Below are 18,005 nucleotides of genomic sequence, written 5' to 3' on the forward strand. Positions count from 1 at the left end.
TCGGCTGGTCTCAAGGAGAGCTGAGTGCGTCTGGGGCCAGTCTGTTGAGGGGATGCCATGTGAGAGCTGTGTCCTGGCAGCCACCTCAGCCTAGCATCCCAGCTCACCAGCCCTTCACTGGTGATACAGACATATATATCTATAGGACAGATACAGCTGCCTCGGAACCATAGAGGACATTAAAATGCATGCCCTTTTTAACAAACAAATCAGCAGACATATTAAGACCTGGCCATGCCCAGGGCTCAGATGGTCCCAGTAGTCCTGTCTAACCTAGGTATGCATTTGGGTCAAAGATCTTCCACTACCTGGAACTGGCCATGTCACACAGGGGACGCACATCTAGGCTATGCTCAGGACACGCACACACACAGAGACATGCAGAAACTCCTGAAACCCACCGTGCTCTCTTCACTTACCAAGGCACAGGCTAGCAGGGCCAGGCGATGGCTGTCCTCAAGGGTGTCTGACCTGCAGGGCCTAGAAGAGGAGGACATGGTCATGAATGTGGCCCACGGGGCTTAGGAGAGGCACTTCTCTCCAAGCAGGCAAACAGCGCTAGGCAGGAACTTCACTAGGGACACAAGCCAATCCCAGGATCACGCCCCTGGAGTTCGGGAAGTGGAGCCTGGACTCCCATTGCATAGCGGGAGGCTCACAGATGAGTCATCAATGAACAAAGCCTGAGACAGGCACCAGTTACATTCCAGGACACGAGAGACCACTGCGGAGACCCACAGGTCCCTAAGCAATGGGGCTGGGCTGCGGTGTCTGCCCTGAACAACAGAAAAGCCTCCCTCTGCCCCAGGAGCTGTCCTAACCAGAGCCACCACTCACCTTGTGGTGGTGACCCTTCCCATCCACTCCACACATTGGAGTGGCTCCTGTCAGCTCTGCCACACCACATCCCAACCTTTGAGGATCAGCAGCACTCTTAAACCTCCATTTTAAACTGTGGCAAAACCTACACAAGATGGGCCATCTTGAGGCATGTTAAACACCTGTGCATGGCCGTGAAGCCACTGGCACTCTCCACCCAACGGCTTCCCCGTCTCTGCACACTGCAAACTCTAGCAACTACGTGTAAGTGGAATCACGCAATCGCTCTTTTTGTGACGGGTCTCTCTCTTAAGGCCAAAACCATTCATTCTGCTGGGTGGGTGCGGAGTGCGTGTCTGTGTTCTTACCCCACCATGACAGTGCAGACGGCAGTGCCTTTGACAGTGGTCGGGTCTTGAGTCTTGGTGTCCTCAAGAGAAGAAAACAGGCCCTGAACTCAGAATTCTCCTGCCTTCCCAGCCTCCCTGGGGCTGGGATTAGAGGTGTATGCCACCCAGCCTGGCCTCTTTTCAGTATCTTAAGATGCCTCTACACTGCCTTGGGTCCACATACTCCTGAGGAAAATCTGCTCCACTCTCAGCTCTGCCCCTTTGTAGTGTGACAGGAGCCGACCAGCCTGGCTTCCAACAGCTCACTTGGGACGTGGCACTGTGAATTGCTTTGCTTCTTCAGAGAAGGCTTTGGTGAGTTCTTGCATTTAAATTTTCACCAAAGTTGGAAAAATTCAAGGCCTTACTTTGTCCCAGCACATGAGACCTTTACATAGAAATCAACTTTATGTTCTTTCCCACTTGACACAGTCCCACTGATGTTTTTTAAAGAATTATTTATTATATTTTATGTATATGAGTGCACTGTACCTGTCTTCAGACACAGCAGAAGAGGGCATCAGATCTCATTACAGATGGTTGTGAGCCACCATGTGATTGCTGGGAATTGAACTCAGGACCTCTGGAAGAGCAGTCAGTGCTCTTAACCACTGAGCCATTTCTCCAGCCCCCCACTGATGTTTTCTTCTTTGCCTTTTTTACTTTTCAAAGCATTGCGCCTTTGAATACACTGATCTCTTCTGTACTGTTTAACTGACCAAATCAATCCCAGCCAGGATGTTTTTTTACCTCTAAAACTTGTTCGTGTGTGTGTGTGTGTGTGTGTGTGTGTGTATGTGTGACAACCTTAGGTGTCATCTTCAGAAATGGTACCCACTAGGGCTAGAGAGATGGCTTAGAGCACTGGTTGCTCTTCCCTAAGATATCAGATCAATTCCAAGCATGCACATGACAGATGACAATCATGTGTTAACTCCAGTTCTAAGGGGTCCAACACCCAGTGCAGGCACTAGGCACATGGTAAACAAACATTCATGCAGGCAGAACATGCATACACACACACATGCACACGTAGGTGCACTCACACACACACATACCACACATGAACACCACTCACACACACACACACACACACACACACATGCACACATAGATGCACACACACACACACACCATATATATGTATAAACAAAATAAACAAGACAGTTGAGGATAGTGTGTCTTTAATATGATCACTACTGGGGAGTCCGAGCAGGTACATCTCTGACTTCAAGACCATCTGGGTCTACAGCAAGTTCCAGGTGAGCCAAGGCTACATTGTGAACACACTGTCTCAGAAAATAAACAGAAACAAAGAAAGAAACAAAGTAACAAAAGAAATACCACTCCCCTCCTTTGAAACACCGTCTCTGATTAGTTTGAAAACTCTCAAGTCCAGCCAGTCTGGCTGGCAGTGTGTCTGTCCCTCAGGTTCCCTTATCTCTGCCTCCCAAAGCTTTCATTATAGTGACAACCACCAGGCCCAGCAGTTTTATGTGGGTTCTAGGGACTAAAGTTCAGGTTCTTATATACAAGTCCAGGCACACACAAATTCAATTCCCAGTTCTACTGAAAAATTAAAATTAAAAAAAAAAAAAAACAGAACAAAATGAAATAAAAAAATAAAAACTTCACATAGAAGAGAACGTGGGAAAGCCAAGCACAGATGCCCTGCAGCCTCAGCCTCAGGAAGCAGAGGCAGGAAAGGTCACCGAGCGCAGGACCCAGCCAGGGTGACAGAGCAAGAGCTGGACTCCTGACAAACTACTAATGTCAAGAGACGTGAAATACGTGACTAAGGTAGACTTTGTTCCACAGCAGCATGCTAGGAGAGGGGACGGAGAGTGACAGGTGGTTCTCTGACTCTTGGATCTTCCCAATGAAGCCAGGGTCGCTTTTTGCCTTTTGGTAAGGTTCCCATCATGTCAGGGGTATCATATAAACTACAACGGGAAAACAACGCGATAGTCACTCAGAAATAACATGAAGGGCCATGAAGCTCAGTGCAGAGAGCTCCATAGTGAACGAAGCCTGGGATTATGTCCCTAGCTCCGCAAGAAAAAGTGGACAGGGAAGGAAAAAGAAAAATTACCACACACACTATCTACCTGCAGCTCTGGTTAAATTCTTTTGTCAAACTGAGCATGGGGACATATACCTTGAATTTCAGAAGAGGCAGAGACAGGTGGATCTCCGTGAGGCTAGCCTGATCTACATAGGGAGTTCCAGGATAGCCAGGGCTACACAGTGAGACCAAAAATAAAGATAAAATCAAAGTTTTCAGACATTAAGAAAAAGATGGGCACATTTTGACTGAAAAAGCTCTTTCCTGGTGGGCAGGTGCCAGGCTGTGTTCTGCTCTAAGTGACTCCAGACTGTACAGAGTGGCCTTCCAAGGGAGACTTCATTTCAGAAGCAGCTTTGGCTCCATTTTGAGGGAGGATGATGACTGCCCCTGGGTGGACCCAGAAACTGTACCCAGGTAGCACCCTTCCAGCAGGCTGATAAATCACTGTTTCTAAGATCAGAAAGAGTGCCACCCTAAAAGTTGCTGAGGTGAATTGAGACTGTAGGGGCACAGGGATATACTAAAATCATGTCAGAAAACCAAGCCCAAGAACTTATTGGCCATATTAGACTGAGGAAAGTGCCACTCCTTACTTGGACTCCATAAAATGAGTGACAATAATGGCCCCCTCGCCTTGTGTGGGCATCAAAGACCAGGACTGCTCTATTTGGATATGACAGAATACGGGCCAGCCTGCCCTACATAGGGAGTTCTGGGCTAGCCTGATCTACACAGAGATACTTTACTTCACCTGCTTTCACCCTTCAGAAGGAGGAGGAGGAGGAGGAGGATGAGTGTGCTTAAGAGATTGATCAATGGTTAAGAGCACTAACCATTCTTGCAGATAAGGGTATAGTTAGCTCCCAGAACCAACTTGGTACTCACCACCATCCATAGGCATGCATAAAGTACACATACATCCATGTAGGCAAAACACACACACACACACACACACACACACACACACACACACAAAAATTAAATAAATAAATCTGATAAAAAAATTTTAAGGCTCAAAAAGAAACCATAGTCATAGATGAGACTCTACTTAAGAACCAGAAAAGCAAGTTGGAAGTCAAATACTAGCACTCAAAAGAAAAACCTACCCAAGTGCAGCGAACCCAGAGTGAGACCCTGAGAACATCCAGATCAGGAACCCAGCTTCTCAAACTCTCTCAAGACAGGAAGAGAAGTAGAAAAACAGAAGTAGAACATGCCCGTTGCCTGCCCAACACATTTGAAGCTAGTCTAATCTTCTCATTATTTAAAAAAAGAAAGAAAGAAAAAGAGAGGGTTGGAGAGCGAAAGGCGAGCGAGAGAGAGAGAGCTGTAGAGAGAGAAAGAGAGCTGTTGCTGCATAATCTCTCACAACCATGACAGAGCCCCAGGAAGATCAGCCAGTGACTCATCAAAGAGCAAGGCTAGGCCAGGTCTCCACGGGAAAGCCAGCGTGCTGGACAGTAATCAGCAATCAAAGGGAAGCAGCCTGATTGGTTAAGCTGGTAACATCGTTTACAGATGTTTACATGGTTTAGAAAGCCAAAATGAGTGCAGACCTCAGTGGTACACACACGGAGGTTAGCAAGGCACTGTGCAAGGATGACATGCAAATGGGTGGTGTCCCCTCCTGAAAATCACTGTTGACACCACCATCGTCACCACCGTTACCATCACCACCAACAACACCATCACCACCACCGTTACCATCACCAACAACACCATCGTCACCACCATTACCATCACCACCAACAACACCAGCATCACCATCATGAAGAACAGAAGAAAATATCCTCAACTTGATAAAGAACCCTAAACACAAAGCAAACCGATCCAGTGTGACAGTGCACCCCTATAACACAAGCACTCGGGAAACTGAGGCAGGAGGACTGAGATAACCTACCAATGGGTCTATAAGTCAACAAGGTGCTGGATGAATAGTGACAGACATTCTTAAGTCTCTGCGGTTCACAGAGCTAAATCGGTTCAACCCTGCCATCATGGTAAGAAGGACAAAGCATGATCAACAGGACACACCCCACAGAAAAGCCTCCCGGTGTGTTAGTGTGGAAACCGTCTTCTCCAATCTCTCTCTGTCTGTCTCTGTCCAACTGTCTCTCTGTCTGTCGGTCTCTATCTGTGTTTCTGTCTCCATGTGTGTGTGTGTGTGTGTGTGTGTGTGTGTGTGTGTGTGTGTGTGCGCACGTGTGTACCTCCTTTGTCCTAGGAGCCCTCACTGGCCTGGAGCTCACTGATTAAGTTACATGGGCTGGCCAGTGAGCCCAGGGATCCTCCCGTCTGCTTCCCCAATCCCTGCCAGAGCTGGGGTCACATCTCCACAGTTGTCTCTCTCTAAGTGGGTCCTTGTGTTTGCAAGGTTGAGTCATCCTGGCAGCTCCCTTCTTTTCGTCTTCTGAGACACAGTCTCAGGTAGCCCAGGCTGGCCTTGAACTTGCCACCTAGCCAAGGCTGGCCTTGACCTCATCATATTCCTGGTTCAGCCTTCCAAATCCTGGGATTACAAGGTGCGAGCCAACACACTTGACTCTCCAGCTTTCTTTAGAAAAAAAAAGGAATAACTTTTTTTAAAAATTCTGTAGAGAGTTGAAGCTATAGTAACAGGCATCTGGGTGTGAGTATCTAGTTTGAATTTAGAATTTGCCAAATGTCTTGTGTGTGTGTGTGTGTGTGTGTGTGTGTGTGTGTGTGTGTGTGTGTGTGTGTTTCTTTCCTGAGCCCTGTAAGGGCTCAGCTTGGCTCCCACTGTGCACATGGAGGACAAAACAACTTGCCCCTCATACCATCAAGCAGCCAACGCACATCCGGTCCCCTCCAAACCTCACAGAAACAGTTCTAGGCCTGGTGTTCGAGCGACTCCCCCGAGGCTCACTGCCGACACCTGGTTGCTTTGCCAGGCCCCTGTGTGTGGAGCTGCGATTGGCGACTGCACAGGGAAGACAGTGAGAACTTCTGGCCCACGGATAGCACTGTCTGCTGCGAGCCCTCCAGAGCCATGGCAGGAAGGAGCAAGCCAGGTGGCTGTGCTGGCAAAACTTATCTCAGCCGTTTTGGGGGAAAGGGACACTCTGTTCTGACGGTCAACTCTGAATGATCTGTGGTGACTGGGGGCAAGGAGAGCTGAGAAGAAAGGAATGACAAATTATTAAGTTATTCCCACAGCTCCCTGCCCCTCTGTGACCAGCACAAGACCTCCTAGCCTAGTCCTGGGACCACCCAGAACCACTGGGAAGATAGGCTGGCCAGGAAAAGGTCCCCAAGCAGTGAACCAGGTGAGCTAGGCCCGGCAGGCCAGGAGCTTGTGGCTACAGCTTGTTGCAATCAGAGAGACGTGCTCCACTGAGCAGAAGTAGGTTTCAGTGTCCTGGTGTAGAGTCCTAATACTCTTTCTCAGCTTTTTCACGGACAAGCATTACCCAGTGTCTAACAGCCAGATCCCTCCAGGACATGGGAAAGGGGGGATGGTTTGCACTGGGAGAGCCAGGCCAGAAGAAGCGAGGGAAAGTGCCAGGAGCCAGGGACAGACACGTGACTTGGCCCGGCTCTGTGGTTGGATAAGACTGCCAAACTCCACTGAGTTGAAAACAGGGACAAGCCCATGTCTCTGGAACAGATCCTGCCATGGGGTCTAGCTGTTAAAATTACACAGGGCACCTGCTTTTCAAGCAGGACAGGCACTAGGACCCTCTACCCAAGGCTCAGGCACAGGAAGCCCGGCTGGGGAGCCCAGGGTTGTGGAAGAAGCACCTGGGTCTCTGGCTGAGACAGCGTACTGAATGCCTCAGAGTGCCTAGACCATGACCGCCCTTGAGAAGCCAGAGTACAGCTCAGAGGTGAGCCTCACACAGCACTGATATCACAACCACACAGTTGAGGCTCATTCCCTGCCTTTTCATGTATCTGTGCCATGAAACTCACATAAAGAAGGGATGGTCCAGCTCAGGGCCTCCCACGGACAGGAGATGCAGCATCTCAGCTGCAGGCAGCCATGGACGAGAGAGAGTGACAGGGTGGCAGCTGCCAGGCATTCACTCTGATCTGAGTGTCAGTAACCCAGGCATCACATGAGGACTTTGCTGGTTAGCCACCTTTGGGTCTCGGGAACAGAGTTGGCAGGCAGAACTGGGCAGGCGACTCCTGTAATCCATCCAGATGTGCACACCACCAAGTGGAACTTAGGGATCGGGTTCAACAGCTAGCTCCTGGTGCACTAGGGATGGTCATGGAGCGGGTGCCTGCTGCCACAGTGAAGGGACACACTGCTGCCTCTTGAGGGAGCCTCACCAGACACCAATTTTTAGAGCTCAGAGCCTCATTCCCACATGGGTGGAGATGTCAAACACCTGGCTCTCCAGGCACTAGGGGGTCCCAGAAACGCCTGTTACCCAACACCCAGCAGGCAGGAGGATGAAGTCTGCCCTGACCACCTACCCAGAGGTGGTAACTACCCTCTCCTCAGCCCCCTCCAGGCAGCCTGAGCTGGACCATTCTGTCCCCAGCATGGAGATGGGTGTCACTTGAAAATCCTAGGTTCAACCTGTCAGATCCATCTCCATCAGTATAAGGGGCAGCCCAGAAGAGCTCACTGTAACAGGCCAGCAAATGCCTGTTGACACCATGCTAGTAGCCAGAGAAAGCAGGCCACCCAGCTGTATTCTACTCTTTGGTAGACATAATCGAAGGAAGACAGAGCAACTGACAGGATCACTGCTGAGAAGCTTGTCCTGGGTGGATGTAACTATGTGCTTCTCAGCTGTGTTCCACAAGGCAACAGATGTGTACGTGACCCGTCTCCGACATCCCCTGAACTGGGAAATTCTCCTCTCAGGCCAGTAGGCCCTCCCCTGAGAAGGCCTGGATGCTACTGGGCTTAGCCCTGGGCTCATGCTAAGGTCCTGCCTCACGGCTCTCCCACACCATCCTGGGTCAGCGAGTGAGGAGAGGAGAGGACCAAGGACAGACCTACAGACAGCCTCACCGGAGCTCTCGAGCAGAGAGCCACAGGCTTCCCACTGTCGCTGCCATTCCCACGGGCAGGAGAGTGCGACTCTCAGACTTGCTGAGCCACGCATGACCCGGCCACAAGGAAAAGGACGGGAACTCCAGTGGTGAGCTGGGGCAAACACCCAAGGAGGCAAAGGGCAGTGCTACAGTGCAGAGGTAATGTCCACATGCCAAGTTCTCACCGAAGGGTGAGTGCCATGCATAGGTGTCACATGCCCTGTTGCTAGGTGACAGAAACAGCGGACTAGCATTCTCTTTAGCTGCTTGTGGAGGGAGTAGGAGGAACAAGGCCAGAGGAGAAAGGTTCTGGGACACACATACACACACGCACGCACGCGCACACACACGGGAAACCATAGCCAGTTTTGGACATCTATAGACTTAGTCCTGAGCCACCACCACCACCTCTGGGACTGTCCTTCCTCAGTGTGCCAGTCTTTGGCCAAGATGGCTGCTTCCTAAGGTTGCCATGCTGGGCAGCCAAGTGAGGATCCACACGGCATGCAGTACATGCACACGGTGCCCCATGTATGCGTGTATGTGCATACCACTCTCACACACACGATGGACCGTGCATTGAGGCTATGGTCAGAAGGGAGGAGGTGTCCTGGGGCACTACCCATGGATCCAGCTTCAAGTCTGGGTCTGAGGGGAGGTCAGGATCCAACACCTTGCACAGGAACAATCAACCAGGAACCTGCCTGCCACCCGACCTCCTAACGAAGGGCACACACAACACAATGCTATGGTGGCTTATGAGAGAGACACACAGAACCCTAGTGTGCTGGCTTTTCAGAACCAGAAAATGAACGGAAGTGAAAACCCACGGCTGCAGACCCACGGCTGCCCCTTTGCACACCAGTGTAATGAACGGAGATTGGCCTGCGCAGACAGTCTGGAGGCTTCACCTGCTGTGTGCTCGTGAAGACCACACAGGGAAGCCCATCACACTGACAACACGGAGAGCGGAGGACGCTTCTGGGCCCACCCGCTGGGTCCCATGCACCCCTCGTGGTCTAACCTTTAGCCGACACAGTGAGTCAGTGAGCATCGGGAAGAGGGCCGCAGAGACAGCGCAGCGTGTGTGCGGTGCAGCATGCATATGTATGTGCACATATGTGTTTGCATATACATACATATATACATATATATATGCATGCGTGTATGTATCAGTGCATATGTGTATGTGCCTGTGTGCCTGAGTATGAGTCAGGTCTCCCACTAGCCCAGAGCTTATTAAGTAGGTGGGCCATCTGGTCAGCAATCGCAGGGACACACCGTCTCTGCCTCACCCGAGCTAGGATTACGAGCAGACGCCACTATGCCTGGCTTCTTTCCATGGGTCTAGAATTATCAACTGAGTCATCCCACCAGTTCCACCACCCCACACAATCGTCTTTTTAGAGCTGTATTTGAATTACTGTTTGTCACCTGTAAAAATCCAAGTTCACGGCCCGGACAATTTGCTCAGTGGCTAAGAGCATCCAAGCTCAGTTCCCAGCACCCGTACCAGATGGCGCACGGCCACCTGTAACCCCAGTTCCGGTGTACCAGCACCTTCTTCTGGACTCCTCTGACATACACACAGGTAGCACATGCATGTGCCTGCACATGTGCACACCCACACCACACACACACATACAAACACACACACACACACACACATGCACTCACACACACATACGCACTCACACACACATACACACACACACGTACACACACACGTACACACACACGTACACACACACACGTACACACACACACACATACACACACACACACACACACACACACACATCTTTTTTTTTAATGCTAACAGCCAAAGTGGCTCAACACCTACAACCCCAGCTCTTAGATGCCCGAAGCAGGTATAGACCAGAGATCATAACTTCAAGACCAGCCCGAGCTACCCCTTGCCTAAATTCAAACCAAAGCGACAGTATTTAGCTATCACTACTGTGTGCTCGTTATGATGCGTGTGTAGTTCTTCTTCAGCTCCCAAAACCTTCGTTGAAAAAACAAACAAACAAAAAACCCAGCTGCCATGGTGGCCTTGTTTGCTGGCATCGAGCTGATGAAAGACGGTTTGTTTAAGAAAAGTCAGCGGCGCCACGCAGCCACATCTCGTTAGGAGCTGACACGAGGGAAGGCCTTCCTAACCTGAGCTCCCTGGAATGTGTGTCCTGTCCTCCACAGGCTGACGGGATACAGTTCCCCAGAGACAGCTGAGTCATTTGGCACACTTGAGTGTGCTGTTCCGTTGGTGGCTTGTCGCCGTTTAGCTCCTCTGGGATCACACAGATTCCCCCACCACTTTCGTGGTTTCTTCGCCCTCCCTGGAAATCCCATGTCTGCTTCCCCTCTGTAAGTCTACAACAGCTGTGGCTCAGTTCCACCCCTGACTCTAGTCAGGAGCGCGGGGGATTCATACCCACGAATCGTGCAGGGGACGGCAGACACGCTCACTCAACGTGGGTGCAGAGCATCCTGGAGAGACAGATCAGTGGGGAAACCCTTGGCTTTCGAGAGTGAGGGCCTGGGTTCAGACCCCCAGGACCCACATAAAAAGACAGGGCGAAGGGTGCTTCTCTTTAATCCTAGAGATGCTGGGGTGAAAGGTGGAGACAGGCAAATCCCTCAAAAGCCAGCTGGCCTGGCTTTTGACCTGAGAGTCACAGAGGAATAAGAAACCTTGGAATGAGTCAGGTGTGATGGTGCCGCACCTTTAACCCCTGCTCTAGGGGAGGCAGAGACGGGAGGATCTCTGTGAGTCTGAGGCTACCCTCAAACTACATAGTGAGTTTCCCGATAACCAGGGCTACTAAAGAGACCCTGAGGGCTGGAGAGATGGCTCAGTGGTTAGAGCACTGACTGCTCTTCCAGAGGTCCTGAGTTCAATTCCCAGCAACCACGTGGTGGCTCACAACCACCTGTAATGGGATTTGACGCCCTCTTCTGGTGTGTCTGAAGACAGTGACAGTGTACTTATATGTAATTAATAAATAAATCTTAAAAAAAAAAGAGAGACCCTGAAAAAAGAAAAAAGAAAACTTTTAAAGGGGAAGAAAGAAATCTGAGATTGCTTAGGGCTGAATAAGGAAAACCCTATGTATACGATGGAACAGGGAAGAGAAAAGAACAGGAGCGCCAAGAGGGGGGAAAGCCAGAAGATCAAGACAATGCTGAGAGTTATGCTTGAGGACTCAGTCAGTCAGTGCCATCAGGGAAGCATGGAGGCCTGAGTTTGGTTCCCAGAACCCCATCAAAATAAGTGTGGTGGCATGCGCTTCAAACCCCAGCTCTGCTGAGGTAGAGATGGGGAGACCATGTCTTGGAGGCTTGGCGTCTTCTGGGTTCAGCGAGAGGCCCCGTCACGCAGGCTCCTGAGGAGTAACACTCGGGGTGAGTAGATCTCTCTGCGAGTCTCTCTGCCCCTGTCTCTGTCTCTCTCAAGACGTGCGTGCACACACAGAGTTAAGTTTCAACTTGAACCTAGCAGGAGGATACGAGGACAAACCTGAGGACAGGAGAAAAGAGATGATGCAGGCTGGGTGACTGAAAACAGATGTGACAGCGATGGCCAGAGAAGCTGCCAGCCTCCTCGGTCAGGCCCCTGAGAGAGGACCGCCAGCCAGATGAGGCACAGGATTCTGTTGTTTGGGGTTTGAGACAGGGTTTCCCTGTGTAGCCCTGGCTGTCCTGGAGCTTGCTCTGTAGACCAGGCTGTCCTCGAACTCAGAGAGATCCTCCTGCCTCTGCCTCCTGAGTACTGGGATTAAAGGCGTGCACCACACCCGGCTGAAGCACGGGATTATAAAACAGGGAGACAGAACGGCTCTGTACTACAGACCTGATGACATGAAATTGATAGGGCAGTGGCCCTGCCAGATACTGCCACGGGGACACACTCCTGCCTTTTCTCCTCCTCCCCAGCATACCCCGGCGCTCTTCTCCCCATGCCTAGAACCTGGCATTTCCCTGTAAGCAGAGGACGAAGGGTCACTCAGCCCACTCTCCTCTAAGTCCTGAAACGTAACAAGCCCAAGATAACATCATGGCGACTTCTGTCTTCTAAGCCCTGGCTCACACTTCCTCCCTGTGCCCCCACCCATCTCTCCATCTTTGTCCTCTTGCCCCCGCCACCCCCTTCACGTGATGGTGTGAATGAGCAAGGTCCCCTGTTAGCACAAACCGAAAAGGCCCTGACTCCCGGCGGCAGCTACACAAGGAATCTGGAGCCGGTTCCTTCCTACAGAGGCCTTCACAGAAGACAGCAGCCACCTGGCGCCATGCTGCTCACCGTGAGGAGAGATAAGTCTGAGTAACCCCTGAGCGACTCTCCAACCTCTGGACCACAGGAAAGGTGAGATGCCATGGAGCCCAATGTGTGGGGTAGCTGGTGCCATGGAGGGAGATAACAGAGGCTCAGGAAAATGATGCATCCTGACAGGGCCAGGGATGTAGACAGAGCACTCCTTACTGCAGAAATGGAGCTAGGATGTTAAACCGTATCTTCCAGAAAATCCAAGGGCTCAGAGGATGGTTCAGTTGGTACACGGTTTGCCTTGTAAATATAAGGTCTGAATTTGGTCCCTGCCACCCATGTAAGACGTCAGACTGTAGCTGTAACCTCAGGACTGAGAGACAAGGGCAGGAGAGGACCTAAGGCTCGATAGACAATCAGCCTAGCAAATTAGAGAGCTCCAGGTTCGGGGAAAAACTGTCTCCAAAAGAGGAAGACATCTGACACGAGCCTCTGGCTTTCACACACATGCACACCTACATACGCACATGCATGAAAATGTACACGCACACAGCATTTTAAAACCAGGCCCAGGGGTTGGGGATTTAGCTCAGTGGTAGAGCGCTTGCCTAGCAAGCACAAGGCCCTGGGTTCGGTCCCCAGCTCCGAAAAAAAAAAAAAGAAAAGAAAAACCAGGCCCAGACTAAGAGCCTCCTTAAGGAACATTTTCTCTAACCTCACACAAACTCTGTCTTACCTGCTTTTCTATTACTGTGATTTGAAAAACAAACTAAGATAAAAATCACCATGACAACTTACAGAGAGAAAAGGGTTTATTTGGAGCTTATGGTTCCAGAGGAATGAGAATCCACGGCCAACATGGCGGGGAGCGTGGCGGCAGGCAGGCAGGCAGGCAAGCATGGCTCTGGAGCAGTGGCTGAGAGCTCACGTCTCACTCCACAGGCAGGAAGCAAAGAGCTTACTGGGGATGCCATCAGGCATCTGAACCTAAAACCCTCCCCTTCTCACATACCTCCAACAAGGCCACGCCTCCTAATCCTTCCCAAAAGCTTCCAAGTGGGGACCAAGCCTTCAGATGCTGGAGGCTTCTGGGGAATGTCTCCTCCAAACCCCCACTCTTTTCCCCATAGGAAGGGGTCCCCACCTGCTTCAGGCCTGTAATTAGAACCCGGATTCCGAGACACACAGATGCAGGAAACAGGAAGTTGGGGACAGACTCGCTTCCAAACAGACACAAAGAGTTCCACATTTTAACAAATCTACAGGAGACCGCTAACACATCATAAATGTGCCTCATGGCCAACTGGAGAAGCTGGATGGTCCTGGTAAACCAAGAAATCCAGCCACAGCTCACCCAGGAGAAGGGGGCCCTGGGCCCAGTTTGACATGTGCAGAGAAGGCCTCCACCGACCTAGCAGGGGAGTCTCAGGAGCAAGAGGAGAAAGGAAAACATTTGAGACAAGGTCATGCTCTGTACCCCAAGCTGGTCCAGAACTCACTACTCTCCTGCCTCAGCCTTCTCGTGGCATATGGTAGAAAATCAAACACCATGGTCCACAGGGCTGCCTCCTCCCTCCCCCACAGCTGGCCCCTTCCGTGAACTCTTCGTTTATTTCCATGTAGGAATTTTTTTTTTTTTTTGGTTCTTTTTTTCGGAGCTGGGGACCGAACCCAGGGCCTTGCGCTTCCTAGGTAAGCGCTCTACCACTGAGCTAAATCCCCAGCCCCCTCCACGTAGGAATTTTAAAACGTGTTCTTCTGTCCTATCCCACCCGGACTCTCATCCTGACTGTCTCCGGAGCGGTGCCTGGGGATTCCTCCTCAGCACACAGCCAACAATGGGTCCTGTGGACAGACCTGCAGAGTCGCCGTGTAACCCTCCACCCCCTTCACCTCAGGGCCTCCTGGAGTGGGGGTGTCCAGCCTAGAGATGTGAAATCACTCTGAGCGGGTGGCCATCAACGCACTTGACTTCGGTCCCAGCATTTGAGATGTCCTGGTTTCCACGCTCTCGGTACCTGGAGAAGGCTTCTCAGGACTCGATCTATGTTGCCCAACACAGCCTCACATCAACATTTTCCCAGGCCAGGAAGCCCTGGGGATCTGAGTGTATAAAGCAAGGACTGAGCTGTACCCCAGCTAAACTGCCTCCGTGACACCTCACTACACAGCCAGGAACAGGCTCCTCTGTCCCAGTCACAAGTTGGTTCCCTTTGGCTATCCTGCCTGTGTCTAAAGCCCACAGTAACCTGTGCACACTGGCCACCTCCAGCATGCTGGCCTGCCCGTGACCTCAGCCATAAATCAGTTTCCCAGGGAAGGTGATTCCCTAAATTCCTGCTGCTCGCCTTATCCCTTAAAGGATGCCCAGCCCCACATCTTCTCCTTCAAAGCTCAGGGCTGGATATCACTTTCTCCTGAGGAGTAATGGCAAGCCACATGCTTCCTGTCCCTCACAGTCAAGCACCTCTTCTCTGCCCTCTTTGAGCCTCCGTTCCCAGGGAGGCCCCTCAATGCAGCCCACGCCCCCTCTAGAAGAGCGTGCTGACCGTGAGTCCGGAGAGCAGTCAGACAGGTCTGGCTTTCTGTTATGCAATCTGTCTTCCATGCTGCTAACTTCTTCAATTCTCCTGTCACTCCATATATAAGTACGACATGTAAACAGGTGGCGCATCTTAAGTGTGCAGCCCACAAATGGCACACGGTGCATCCAGCCAGCACTGAGTGGAATCAAGCAGCACACACACGGGTCTCTTGCTCCCTTTTCCGTGTGTGTGTGTGTGTGTGTGTGTGTGTGTGTGTGTGTGTGTGTGTGTGTGTGTGTGTGTGTGTGTGTGTGTGTGTGTTATACATGTGTCATGGCATGGAGGTCAGGGGACAACTTTCTCTCCTTCCACATGTGGGTCGTGAGGACCGAACTCAGGTCACTGGGCTTGGTAGCAGACTCCTTTACCTGCTGAGCCCTCTCACTGCCACCCCTCCCCTCTTCCTCACAGCTACTGCCTTGAACATGGTACTCCTGTCATCCATTCACGGGCTACCTGAGGCTGGGTGGGACTTCCTGTACAGCGTTTTTCCTACAAGCCTTGAAACACTGCCGTCAGCACACGAGTCTCTCTCTCTCTCTCTCTCTCTCTCTCTCTCTCTCTCTCTCTCTCCTATGTTGCAAACCCTAGTGTCCCCTTTAGAGCCATTGTGCCGTTATTAAACCAAACAAGGTCCTTAGCACGTGGCACTTTTGCATCACTCCTTCACTCCTTTGTCACCGCAACAGTGGAGCCACCTACAGGAGGACACTTTGGGGCAGGGTTTCAGAGGGCTCAGGCCCTATGTCCTTAGCAGAGTGTCATAGTGGTGGGACCACATGAAGGAGAGCTGTTCATCACTTCCTGGCAGACAGGAAGCAAAGAAAGAGGGGCGAGAGGAGCCAGGGGGAGATACGACTCCAAGATCATGCCTCCAGAGACCTATGTCCCCTAAGCAAGCAGCACTCCCTACCTGTTACACCGCCCCCCAACAACGCCCCTGCATTGTAAGGGCATCTAAATGCTGACCCACTGATTACTCAGGATCAATTTGTCTTTAGAAATCATAGACAAAATCACAGACACACCCAGAGCTGGGCTTCTCTAATGGTGTACGTGATTATCAATTCCATCGAGTTGACAGTCAGTATTAACTATCACAACTACGGTACCATGATAGCAACCTGACCACCAAAGGGGTATCCCAGTAGCTAACAAGGAGGTAGATCTTACAGGACGGATACACTGATCTGGGGCGGGATGGTGTGACTTCACCACGGTATCCACAGCAGTACCCAACTTTACCCTGATAAACTGCTCATTTATGGGAGTTTCCATTTAATATCTTGGACAAGGTACTACAACCACAAAAGCATGCTTCACAGTGTGTGTGTATGTGTGTGTGTGTGTGTGTGTGTGTGTGCACGCACACACGTGTGCACATACAAGCTACTCTTCCTTTTCAGTGGCAACAGGAATTTACAGAGTACTAGAGGGTTGACCTTAGTTTTGAACACTTTAGCCGTGTCTCCGAAAGGGAACACAGTAGGTACATCCAAGCCAACAGTCTCCCCACAGTTTCTGCAGGTCCCAACGGGGTCGTGCCAGGCACAGTGGCTGTCCTACGCCATGCTGGCACTCACCGCAGGTGGCCTAAGACAGCTTAGCCGTCCTGGTGAGGTCCGCCAGCATTGCCCCTGCTTTCATTTCTGCATCTCACAGAGACGGGCCTTTCCTTCTGATCTCCTTGATGTCACTTCAGTTTCTCTGCATGGTTCTCTCTCGCCTCCTCTGTTCTGAGGAGCAGCAATGGGAAGGTTGAAAATAAAGCAGCAATGTTTGAATCCACAGCACAGAGGGAAATTAGGATCACTTCCTAAACTCAGGCGCTAAACAGGGATGCCCACGGCTGTCCATTCAGCACCACCCTGAGGCCCTGAGCCGGGCAGATGTCATGGATGCGTCAGAAGATTCTAAAGCAACAAGCAAACCATGAGGGATGGCTAGGTGACCAGCCATGACATCAATACCCAACAGTCACCTGCAACCGTGTAACAGCGGCAAGGGGCCAGTAATGTAAATAGTGCGTTTTTAAAACATCTTCCAAAACAACGAAGATAATAAGGGCACCCGGGAATAAGGGCACATGGCATGGACCATTACAGCATTCACCACAAGGATGCTCTACAGAGACTGAGGACGGAGGGAGAGTGGACTTAAAACCGCTACAACAGAGTGCACAGTGCCCAGGCTCACGCACTGTGTAGCTCTCAGAAAACACAGCCCAGAAAAGAAAGACGATATTCGATTAAAGTTCAAATATCTGCTCCTTAAAATGAAATGAAGTGAAAAGATGAACTCAAGTGGGAAAGGGATCAGTGAGCAAGGACACTGATAAGCGTCCTGAGCACCCAAGAAAGCACGCTGTAGAAATCTAGGCAGGAGTCAAATGCAAGCAAAGGTCACACCAGCAGACAGCAGAGGAGGAGGAGAAACATCACAGAGGAGAAAGCATGGCCAGCCAAGGAGCACACATGGGGAGCACAGGGAGAACTCACAGTGGGAGAAACAGAAGGAGCATATGGTGGGACCACACATGGGGAGCACACAGTGGGACCATACAGGGGGAGCACACAGTGGGACCACACAGGGGGAACACATAGTGGGAGTACACAGGAGAAGCACACAGTGGGAACACATAAGGGAAACACACGGGGGGGGAGTACTCAGGGGGAATACATTGGGCGGGGCATAGGGGAGGCACACACACTGGGGAAGGGGGGGAAATGGAGGGTATACAGGGGAATCACATAGAAGTTACACATGGGGGCTGATACAGGAAGCCTGCTTCACTAACGCAGCATTCCACAGCATTCTATTTGCAAAGGGCAATAGACACCATGTACCCAAGAGCACAAAGT

At 51.1% G+C, this 18,005-nt stretch overlaps 1 protein-coding gene across 1 annotated transcript in view; it reads right to left on the bottom strand.

The window, feature by feature from the left end:
* Agpat3 (1-acylglycerol-3-phosphate O-acyltransferase 3) overlaps positions 1–18,005 on the bottom strand; it is an 84,048-nt gene that overhangs the window by 59,133 nt on the left and 6,910 nt on the right. The window contains exon 2 of the mRNA XM_032888315.1: positions 420–480. The gene's annotated coding sequence lies outside the window, so the exon portion shown is untranslated. The remainder of the gene's footprint in view (positions 1–419; positions 481–18,005) is intronic.

Source organism: Rattus rattus, chromosome 18 (genome assembly GCF_011064425.1).
Source record: "Rattus rattus isolate New Zealand chromosome 18, Rrattus_CSIRO_v1, whole genome shotgun sequence".
In the NCBI taxonomy this organism is placed as follows: Eukaryota; Metazoa; Chordata; class Mammalia; order Rodentia; family Muridae; genus Rattus; species Rattus rattus.